At 35.1% G+C, this 12361-nt stretch overlaps 1 long non-coding RNA gene across 1 annotated transcript; it reads right to left on the reverse strand.

The window, feature by feature from the left end:
* Positions 1–9826: 9826 nt before the first annotated feature.
* Positions 9827–10610, reverse strand: LOC126875961 (uncharacterized). The gene is made up of 2 exons (XR_007693816.1): positions 10557–10610; positions 9827–10210 (listed from the first exon to the last, which is right to left on the reverse strand). It is a non-coding gene; the product is annotated as an uncharacterized LOC126875961 (long non-coding RNA).
* Between the last annotated feature and the right edge of the window lie 1751 nt (positions 10611–12361).

The raw sequence follows: 12361 nt of genomic DNA on the forward strand, positions 1-12361 counted from the left end.
AAGTAAAATGATCGAAACATCGGAGAACTCTCTTTTTAAAAGACTATTCCAAATTGAAACGTAAATAAATGTGTGGTGTAAAAAGTGTATATCAAAAAATGTTACTTTGCATTCCGGATTACGATATCCCTTTGATAAAATCATCCTTTTCGACGATCACGTATTCGGCCGTGAATCGATAGCGAACAATTTTAGTACGTAAACCAATCGGTTTGTATCATCCTCAATGATGCACTAATTCCCTAGACACGTGGTTCAGCTCTGATCGAAACAGAAAGGACCGAGGCAGTATTCATCGACCGATCAACCGTTAACTATCAGATCGAATGCTCAAATTTCCAGAAGTTAACTAACCGTAAAAAAGAGGGAACCCCTACTATTAACCATACCCGAAATTAGTTGAAAATTTTAGATACGTCAATTTAAAGGAGCAACAGTGTTCGGTAGAATATTAATGTCTAAACTGGAAAATTTCAAGATGCGAAAACGTATAGAACGATGGTAGTAGTATATTCCTTCTTCCTTTTGTTAGGTATTTTGACGTTTTTGTCAATTTCTCTCGATTTCTTTCTATCTTCGATTATATTTTGATTTTTCTCTCTTACTGCATAGCCATTGCCTTTGTAGTTTTATTTCTCTCTTCTCGCCTATTTTACTCTCTAAAGCATCCCTTCTTCTTTCTACTTCTGTTGTTGATAGGTCATTTCTTTGGTAAAATTCTCTCCTTTCTTCTTGTCACTTCGTCATCGTGCTACTCTCTCTTTCTATCTCTTTCAGACGTTCCTTTAATATTTCACTATCTGACTCTTCCACTCTAATTTTGTTTCATCTTATGACTAAAAAGAAATATTTTAATATAAAATAGTTAAAAGATGAAAGAACCTGTTAGGCATAAAGATATAATTAACGAAGTTTTATAGGAGCCAAAGATACATACTTTCTGTTAAAAGACATACTTTCCATGCTATGCGAAGGGTGTAGAAAAAACAGATAATTCTTTAATCTCAAAATCACATAAGAAAATAATTTTGGTCACATGAGATTAATTGACATCGTATTTAATTTTTAAACGATTTCACTGTAAAAAGTGAAAAGTCCGCATTTTTGTATATCTCATTAAATTAATAATAAAGATTTATTATACCCACGAAGCCACATTTAATAGATAATCGTCGACATCGTAAGATTACGATATTTCATTTATCTGTGTTGTTATAGAGAAGTCTCTCTCTCTCTCTCTCTCTCTCTCTTTTATGTTATAATATCGTTAGAAAGTCGACCCTCGACGATATCGATATCTTGCATAATCAGAAAACTGTATCGTATAAAGGTGTCAGGAGTGGGATGCCAATTCGATCTTTGGTTGCAGATCCGGTACTCTAGAAATTAGCGAAGAAACTCTAGAACCCGATAGAGAAGCAGTTTGGACCCGCTGGGAAGAACAGCGTCGGTTGCAATAAGAGTGGTAGGTGGCCGTGGACGTTGCTCGTTCGGAGGCACGAACGTCGATGGATGGAAGAAAGATCGAGGACAGGAATCACGAGATTGAAACCTGTTGGACGCCTGTTGGAAGTCAAGACAGCTGCAGAAGGATTGCTGGAAAAGGGAAAAGGTCCAGGGATACGGGAAAAGGACGACGTAGCGGGTACACGTGCAATTTCGTCAACTGCTTCCTCGCTTGTCAAATTCGTTCTGAACCGCGGGACGCTCGTCGCGAATCCTTCGAAAGAAGAACTCGTTTTAATCCACGAGAGCGAAGGTCGGTTGAAAGATGTTGATGCGACGAACGCTGGCGAAGAATGGGAGAATCGTGTCATCCGAAGAGTGGCGTCGGCGAACCTCGGGAGAAGAAAGTTGGGACTCTGAAATCGGTGAATGTCGGGGCCGCTGGAACGTGGATTCGCTTCGAAGCTCCGGGGCGGCCACTCGCGAGTACGAACGAGCTCTGATTGTGGCGGTCCTATGAAGAAGCCTGAATAATACAGAAGCAAATCCCCTTCCGGGTCAGCGCGATCACGAAGAACGCGCCTGTAGAACGTTGCTCTCAGCAAGACGCGAGCAGAGTGTAAGAGTGCTTGTGGGGGAAATACACGTTCTTAGACCGACTGTTGCACAGAGGGGAAGACAGGACTCCGCAGTCTGGGCCAAGAAGAGGGCGTCTCGTTGGAAAAGGCTAGAGACTAAGCAGAGGGTGGCCGATCAGCCGGTGTTCCATAATTGCACCGCCGATGGGATTCTGGTGGCGGTTTGCGAGGGAAAGAAGGTTTCACGAAACAAAAAGTTCAACATTGAAAAAGCAAAGTGAAGGCGAGAATGCAAATTAGTCATTCGGAGGATAGAGAAATTTCGGATACGGATACCGATGTCTCGCGGGGGACTTTTACGCGGTTTCGCCCTGGGACTTTGGACGAATTTCGAGGCGTTGGTTGTCTGTAAAAAGCGACGCAGGTAAATAGTAAGGTACCTGTTCGAGGTACAAGGAATATTCGTTGCATCTGGCCGCTGAGATGCAAAGTTGCCGATAAACAGAATAAAGTTGCCGCGATCGACTCGCCCGCCTTTTCACGAGAGGGGGCAATGACGCAAGCATGTGACAGCCACAGTGTGGAACACGAGTATTTGACAGTCGCTGTGTGGAATGCCATTGCCAACGCGAACCGCGTTCGAAAGTTCGAATTGCGCGCACGTGTTTCGATCTCGTCTTAATCAGAAAACTGCATAAACGTTAATCCATTGTATAAAGATGCAAATAAAGCAAGTTTTGCCACGGGCACGCAACAATATAAATGTAGTTTATGTACCATGATACGAACAATGAAAACCAATATTGCTGGTCATAAAGTTTCGTTGCTGACTACTTAATAATAAAGCTAATCCGCTTTGTGTACACAGCTGACCACCTTTATCCTAGTTAGTTACTCAGTTTTATGAATACCGCAGATTTATTATCTATTCATCGACCTTGATTTAGATTTTCTTTCATCTAATGATCAATTCGTTTTTCAATTGGAGTATTCTATTCTTATCAATTTTCGTTAATTCTCGTCGCAGCATAAAAATTGTTTTAATCCGTGTAATCGCAATTACATCGCCTAACTGCACAATCGACACACGTATTATTTTTATATTAATAATTCGATTCGTTTCGATTTGAGTAAAAGATATTAACTTTTTTCAAAGATATACAAGATTTTATAAATAATAGACGCAAGAAGTTACAAAAATAAGGATAAAAATAGAAAATCTGATACATACCGATTAAGTCGAGAGCATCGTTGGCTTATAAGAATACGAGAAGACCCGTTGTTGCGATAAGATGTAAGTGAACGACGAAGCGATATCAATTAAGGGTTCGGAAACACCTTAGGATCGATTGGTGATTACTGACCAGGTAGCCTGCGCTCGGTATCAAAGAAAAATCTAACGAGAATCTATATCGATATAATTTTCCGCAGCGAATCTCGCAGCGTTAAAAATTCAGAAAGAATATCCTTTCGATCTTATCGGATATTTTTATTCTATTCATTTTCTTCTTGATCGTAATGGCAAAGTATAAATAAAGGAAGATTATATAATATAATAATGGATGAAATCAATAATTTCGAAAATGAAACTCATTTATATCTACATCTATTTTTTGATAGATTTAATTGCGTAATTAAAATCAGTCGCTTCTTTGTATACCTTTTGCCTTTTAAATAAATTTGATAATTTATAAATGGAGGTAAAATAACGGAAATTTTATATTAATTCCAGCGTAATGGTTTGTGAGTAATTTCTTACTAATAACTGGGAAATAATCCTTTCAAAGACAATTTAAAAAACGTAAATGAATATCATAAAGGGAAGAAAACGGAGAAGGTTAATTAATCATTTTTATCGCTCTTTTACAATCACTGCTTGATTCTTCTCTTATCTTGTCCTTATTCGATACTTTATCTATCCAATTTCCATAAGTAGATCTTTTCCAGAGGAAAAATGGGATCCGCATAAATTATGAAATAAAAGTAAAAAATGTACATCGATGGATTAATTCAGACTGAAATCTATTTTCGATTCAATTTATCAACTCGATTAAATTCCTACGTTTAATTCTCGGATCACTTTATTAATACCATATTTCTCCGCGTGTATTTACTGTATAAATTCTTAGAATATATTATTAATTAAATATAACAAAACTTATTTCCCGTATGCCTGTACGAAAAGAAGATAAGAACAGTTCTACGTGAGAATCTATGGAGAAATATTCAGCGTTCGATAAATCGCTAATTGCCAATTAATTAGTTATCTATTATCCATACACTGGCACGATTGATTCTGTTTCGACGATTCGTACGAGTCGTATTCCCTTCTTTCCCAGAATCAAAGGTTAATTAACCTTTATCGTTGACAATATCGCTACTAATTCCACTCTTCGATTTCATATTGTGCCCGATATCGTCTATCTGGCATTGTTCTTAAATACGGTATCAAGCGCAGAAAGGCGTGACGGTGAATTCGATCGAGCTTTCAGGCGCAAATTGTTAAATTTTCACTCGATCATCGAGCCTATTGTCAAACATCGGCGTGCGGATGTAAGCATATAAAGCGTCACGGACTGGACATTGTTTAGACACCGACGAAAACTGCCACGGCGCAAAACAGAATATCGAAAAATGTAATTCGAATGATAGCGAACAGCTTTTGTTTCTTATTTTCAAATGATATTTTCCATTCATGAAATAGTAAATCGAAAACGAATATATTATATCCTTTCTACTCAGTTTGGCGATTTATTTACTTCGGGCATTGAAATAATTGTTTCAGAAAACCGTGGAATATTTCTGCTTGTTCGATCGCACAGCATGCGTGTAATCTTTAATTAACTGCGAATAATAGTAACTGTGGCATTACTAATGGTTCCACTCTTTGATTTCGCTTGTATCGTGTACAACGTTATATCGCGTAACGTATTTTGCGAAATCAACATTTAAAGCGGCACAATTAGAACCATTATTATTATTATTATTATTATGTAACGCGAAGTTACAGAATGAGCATTGATCGATGTAACTGTAGGAAAGATAGAGGGATTACAGTAGTATTCCCATATTAAAGATATAATTGGAGAAGTAATTGGAATTCTGCAATGTGTATTGTAACAAAGTATTTAATAAAATATGCATTATTTAATAATTGATTTGAATGCGGATAATGATGATTTCCAGATACACGTTACCTAAATACACGTCTAAAATGCAACGAAGGAAAAATTCGCTAAATTCGCTTTATAAAGTGACTTTATTCTATGGAGCTATTCTAGAGATATTTGACGAGATTTCGACTGAAATACCCGGTCTAGTTTCTAGATAATATGCGTGTTACATTTGTACGCTTGTATAATCGATTGGGAAAGACGCCACTTCCCGAACGAAAGTACGTCTACTGTCAGCATAGAAGATACGTTGATAGCCTGGATATTTTATAGAATAAAGAATAGATTATATATTTCAGACGATATATATTTTTCTTTTTTTTAATTAGAGAGCATCGAGATTATTGCGAAAAAGATGGCCAACGTAGCGAATACGAAACAGAATTCTTTGAAGAAGAAAAACCTAGTAAAAATAATATATAAAATCCTTTACTAACGGTGAGAACTAAGTAGATACTTACAATTACGATTCGATATGAACGACGCTATAATATACGATAGTAAAACCAACCCTTCGTCAAATTCGTTTTCATTAAATTTCTTAATAACCGTTTCTCCAAATAACGACGAACGGTACTACTTAAATTTGAAAAATCCTACAAACAGAAGATCGTAGAGAAGATGATGCAAAAGAAGTTGCAAAATATTAAAAATCGCAACGACGTGAAATGAAAAAATCAAGAAGATGGTTAAATTGATACTTGGTTTCTCTTTCATCGTTCCTTTTTCCAAATGGAAAGATCGATTGGCTCTATTCGAGTAGATATCCGAAAGATTTAGGACATGTTTGAAACGCAGCTCGCACAAAGTTTCCTTTTTCGCTGGAACATAACCTCGGAAGCCCAAGGGAACTTCATGGAGAAAACGCCCTGCCCTAAGTGATGGAGTGGCGCAACAGACCGGGGTCAGTAAATACTCCTATACAGATAACCCAATTGCGGCTGCTTGCTTCGAGAAAATCTATCATTATCCTTCAATAATCCTTCTTGCCGTTCACGACTCAATTAAATTGGATAAACGATGATGGGCTTGCAAGCTTTATACTTGTTTAGCATATCATCGAGCGTAATCGTACGCGATACGAACATCTTTTACATCTTATTTTTACTCTTGTGTTAACGTGTTACGAATAATATTGCCAATATCGATCATAAATTTTTTTATATTGTAACTAGATTTTATGAGTTTTCTTATTGAATCAATCGAATTGACTATTACGTAGCGTAGATTATTGCCTAGGTAAACCTTGAGGAACGATCTTGTTATCAAAAACATTCTTCAGCTTCTCGAAATCGTTGATTTTTAAATTGTAAGTTAAATAATGTTCTTTCGAATCAGCGTAAATACTTCCGCCGACTTGATTCAAGCAGTGATATTTAAAATCGACGCGACGTTTTAACGAACAAAGCTAAGCCACGTGTACTTCAATTACGATATACTATAGCCAATCTTTTAATGGACCATTTGGACATATTACAACAAATTTTGCTACTAGTCGTTCGTTTTGTCTCGTGATTTGTATACTTTGGTAAAATTCAACCGGGCCTCGGTCTTCTTACACGGTAATTTACCTACGAATAATATTAATAAATCGACAAGTCACATGTCGTAGATTATAGACTTCTTGTTCGTAATTCCGTAATTTTTCATCAAACGAGACAATCAAATAATTTATAATTTGTAAAATTTACTTATGAAATTTCATTTATTTCGTTATTAAACTTGTGAACGCGTTATGCAGGATATTTGTCATATCGATATTAGTGACTTGTAACTTGCGATTTCGAAACTTTCCATTAACAATATTAACTCGATCGTACGGCAGGACTCTGCCGATGTATATCACAAATTCGATGCTTTTCATCGCCGCTTTTATCGTCTATGTATTATTTCATTCGCGTCATACGTGCCTTATAATAACATATAAAATTCCAAATAAAATAAAATTTGCGAAAGTTTCAGATTTTTATATCGAATTAATTATATGGAAACGTTGTATACGGCACTTATATCGTAACTTGCATGCCTTGTTTTTTCGCAAATTGCCTACATATGACAAACAATGGAATAGTTGATAGTTGTTGAGTTTCCAGAGGTTCGCTACTATGCAATTATGGTTTATTAATTTGAGAAACAAAGTAACAAGACTGGTTACAGAGGAAAAAGGAAGTTAAGTTCGTAAGGAGCATTAGCGCTAGAAAATAATTACTAGCCTTCGTCTATATTTTATACAAAGTGTCTCAAAGTTTCACGCAGCACTAAGGTATCGTGTTACCAATTATACTGTGCTATCATAGTTACTAATGATATCATTACCACCAACGCAGAAAAACGCAAGGAAATGTTTTTTATGGCGTTAGAACATCCTTTACGCTGCCTCGATCTACAACTTTCTTGCGAACTGCAAATTTATGTACTCGTTCCCCTTTAAGAGGTTGAAATTTTATAACTTTCATGCCGCACGGTATGTATTATGCGCAACCTTATACGAGTAGACATAAATAATTCGACGAAAACAGCGAAATTGTTCGAACTCGCCTTAAACATTCAATTAAAAATAAATAATAATCACTAGCTATTACTCGCGAAGGACTGTGCAAATAAGTAAACGAATAGCGAAATAGATAATTTTGTATCGTGGAATAATCGTAAAAGATAAATACGATCATTTGGAATCTCAGATATCTACTCACATACATTGTACCGTGTAAAATGTATTAGTTGTATCGATCGTCGAAATTGAAAATGTCAACCGAGTGTCTAAAACTTATATAACGTATTATTCAATGGCAAGAACAAGTGGAAAAATCTGTAACATTTGAGCAGTGGTATAAACATAGAAAAGATAATGAAATATTTTTATTTGTACTTGAAGTAAAAGTCGAACCTTTCGGATTAAAAGAAATTAGTCGTTCGATTATTTAATTCGTTCAACGATAAAATTCGCTACTGATAGCAATATTCTCTTAACGTACGTTCTACTTTCGATTACATAGTACGTTACTACAAACCCTTTACAATGTCCTATTCGTCGTTTGATATATAAATTGGAAAATCGTTAACAAGGATTTTAATCCAATACAATAAATAAACAAAACATTGTTTATAAAAATTCATCGCTTGCAGAATCTGCGTACTAATAAGAAAAGCGTGTAATAGACGTGGCACGATCGATTAATTATACGAACATAATTATACTAAATACAGATATTCCAAGTAATTTCGTTGTTAACTATTGCAACAAGCAGACTGTTATCCTAGTCGTCTGAAGATTAATCTGGAAACCAAGATCCTTCTCAAAGGATTTAATTACAGATGTAACACCTAAGGATAATCGTTTAACGCGTAGTTATATTTGCAAATTTCTATACGACGGTATTCCTTCGCATTACACTAACGTAGATACGAAACGACTCTTTATCGATCATTTACGAGATTTCATGATAAAATCGAATTAGTTACAAAAACATGTCACTCTTTACCGCGCGAAGATGAACAAAAATATAAAAAAATATCAAAACTTCTAACCTTTCCGGACAATCCGATACTTTGCTACTAAGAAACGATTACCCTTGTCGTTGCATTTTTCATATCGTTTTGCGTAATAACACGCAACCCTGTTGCATTTGTCGATATCATACTAACAACAGATTTATTACGGAAAGTTGCGCTTAAAAAACAGGGATGTTTAAAAAGCACTCGCAATTTCCTGTCCGCGTGAAAAATTCAATGTTTTATTTTCTTCTTTGTCTCTCAAGTATGGATCGATCGAAGCGGATCGGTCCCGCCAGGAAACATTACGTGGCTCGTGTCAGACAGAGAGACGCGATACGGTCCTGAGAACGCATCGGCCCCGTGCATATCTCCGTTAACCACGCTTTTCTCTTTCCGTCTTTTGTCGCGATATTCGCGAAGCGGTGTTAACAAAAATTAATGATCCGGCGTGGCGCTTAAAAATTTTTACAAACCGTAACTAAAACGAACGTGAATGCATGCGAAGAGACGTACGAACGATTCGAACGATATAATCTCGAACTAGTTGATTGTCTATCAGATCTAGTAACTTTTAGGCATTTTAGTAATAATTTAACACAAAACTTAATGAAAATTGAATATTTACTCCTACACTAAATTTTTTACTCTACACTGACAAAATATACAGTACAGTTATAAGGAGGTTTGTACTTAAGTCGTTAAGTACTATAAATAGATCTGGAGGTAAGATTAGGTACTATATGGAGAAAAAAACGTCTGCGAGGTAACAATAGCACGCTTGGATCGGGTAGGTAATAAAATCCGACATGTACAAAAACACTCGTAACTTCGTCAATTTTGCTCCAATCGACTTGAAATTTTGACACAATATTCTTAAGATGTTATGCATTCAACTAAAAAATGCCAAAAAAAAATTTTAACACCCCCCCCCCCCCCCCAATCGAGACACCGAAGAGTAGAGTCGAGAGAATTGATAGAGTTGTTAGAGAGAGAGAGAGGGAGAGAGTGTGTGTGTGTGTGTTAGATTCGTTGTGACGAGAGTGGCCAAATAACTGTAAAGTTAAATAAATATCGTTTTCTGTCCAATTTATATTTGTATATTCAATTTAATATTAATAAATTGTAAGCAATCGGGAAAAAATTTCCATCTTTATTTTCCGATATTACAACACCAAACATAATTTTCAGTTCTTTCTGATTCTTTAATGACAGATGATTGACATTTTTTGTTTCACTGACGTGTGACAATCGCAAAAATTTTCAGGGTCCCATAATTATGTGTTGAAAATGACAACGTATGTTCTCGCTCGCCATCTATATGCTGACGGCTAGTTACAAAAGGGAATAAGTAGAAGATGTTACTAGACACGGCCGATAGACCAGATCGATAGTTTAAGACATCCTTTTCGTTCGTTCGTTCGTGTCCCTTCCAAGTGTGTGCAATAAAGGTTTTTCGACTCCGAGAAGTGTGGTGTTTTTCATCCGAATAATAAAGTAATAACTAAGGCGATCCTACCTCTAAATATAGATATAACAACATTATGTTACCATAGTTTAGGAAGACCTGCCCTAAACATCTCAACTCAAAAGTTATAACAGTTAAAAGTTAGCTAAATTATTAGGTTGTTCCAAAAGTTACTTTCATTTTATGAGGAAATAGTAGATGCACGACATTTTTTGTTTTATATTATTTTACTGAATTATAATTAAGTGAATTATAATTATTAAATATAATCCAATAAAATAATATAATAATTTTAACAACAATTTTTAATAATTAGTTTTGATAATAATTAATCAATTATAATTCGAAAAGAGTCGAATATAAAACGAAAGGGATCAAGAAATGCTATGGGATACTTACGCTATAACGAATGTTCTAACGATCTTTCATTGTAGTCCAAACGTTTTTCCGTTCTTCTCTTTGGGTTACGTAGCTCTTTCGTTATGTCTCTTTCTGTAATTTTTTAATTTTACAGAATACAACGTTAGCACAAACGTTGAAGAAATATGAAGATACACCCCGAGATAACAAAATATAAAGCTTCAAGAGTGGAGATATGTACTCCGAGATAACGAGATAAAAAATAAAACGTTGGATGCCTTGAACCCTAGTAACAACGCAAGAACACACACTGTCTTTTAAGTTCCAATAAAAAGTTTGTGAAACTCAGAATGAGTATTATGAGCATGGATGCTATTTAAACGTCGAAATCTATGTAATAATATAAGGCAATTACTTTTTAACTTTTGGGATGCAATGTATAGGAATCGATGTATCTACCTGTTTGATTCGCATTATTAAAAATCTTGAAAGTAACTTTATCAATTCCAGGACAGATTTCCTGATGTACACACATCATCGAGAGATAAATGTCGCCTGTTTGGTATAAACAGTTTTTGTTTCGATAGATAAAGTCTCGAAAGAATTCCCGAAATGAATTTCTGAAAATTTATGAATTTATGAAAATTCATATCTCGTGTTAGAATCAACAGATTCATTATCAAGGAGAATATTATAACCTGCATTAAAGAAAATCCTGCATCACAGCGCCAGATGATCACTGTTTTATCTAGAGATACTAACAAAGCTATTATCTATTAAATCTAAAATATTCATTCTTGAATCGATGATAACAAGATCTATGAATGATGTGGTTTTGGAACAAAATGCGATATAGGATCTATGAAGTTGAAGCTGCAACTGTTTCTGGCTGTCATGCATTCATTCGTTGACTCCTCATTTCTTCGCGTTTGTATCTCTTCAGATATCTTCTTCTTTCGAACAGTTTCACTCATGAAAAGCTAAATATCGTAGGATACGCGAAAGGAACAGAAACTCAATCGGATAGAAAAAGGCAAATATAAAACAATACAAAAACTACGTATATTATATTAATATCTCGAAATATAACATCCGTTTCGGTTCATATAGAACCGAGGAGAACAACAAAATTAAATAAAAAAAACTCTACGATTATTGTTACGCAAATTGCCAAATTCCATATGTTCGAAATTGAGATCTCCTGCAATAAAATAACAATTATTTAAAAAGATATATAATATATATATATATATATATATATATATATATATATATATATATAATAATAGAAATAATATCTATAATAATATATATGATATAAATTATACAAGTACGTCTAATTCATTGGTAAACTCGGTCTTTGCTGAACAAGTTGCATAAACAGAAATAATAAAGAAACTAGTATTCTTGGCGATTCTGATTCTAACTATTGCGAACTTTATTTTAGTTCGTTTTACTCCGCTACTAATACTTACGAATCGTATTTATTTGTTTCGCTCTTCGTTAATATTCCACATTCTCTTTTGCCATTGCCTTTTTAACACTGACAATAAGCGTTGAGAGAGCAATCTTGATGTGAACAGGATGACCAAAACTTTTACACGAAACGCAACAAGGTTGATTTGTGTTATCCTTGCTTTCTTCGATACAGAAATCTGGATCAATACTTGCATCTGGATCGTAATTCATCGTTGAATTTAACGCTGCGACAGTCCGTTGCAATTAGAAGCAACATGACCTAAACGTTAGCAGGTCTTACATTGCATTTCGTTTGTCACATCTAATTTTTGGTGAAAAGTGAAGGCAAAATACTGAAAATCAACCGAAGATCAGAAATTGAAGAA

This window comes from Bombus huntii, unplaced genomic scaffold (genome assembly GCF_024542735.1).
Source record: "Bombus huntii isolate Logan2020A unplaced genomic scaffold, iyBomHunt1.1 ctg00000060.1, whole genome shotgun sequence".
NCBI classification, from domain to species: Eukaryota; Metazoa; Arthropoda; class Insecta; order Hymenoptera; family Apidae; genus Bombus; species Bombus huntii.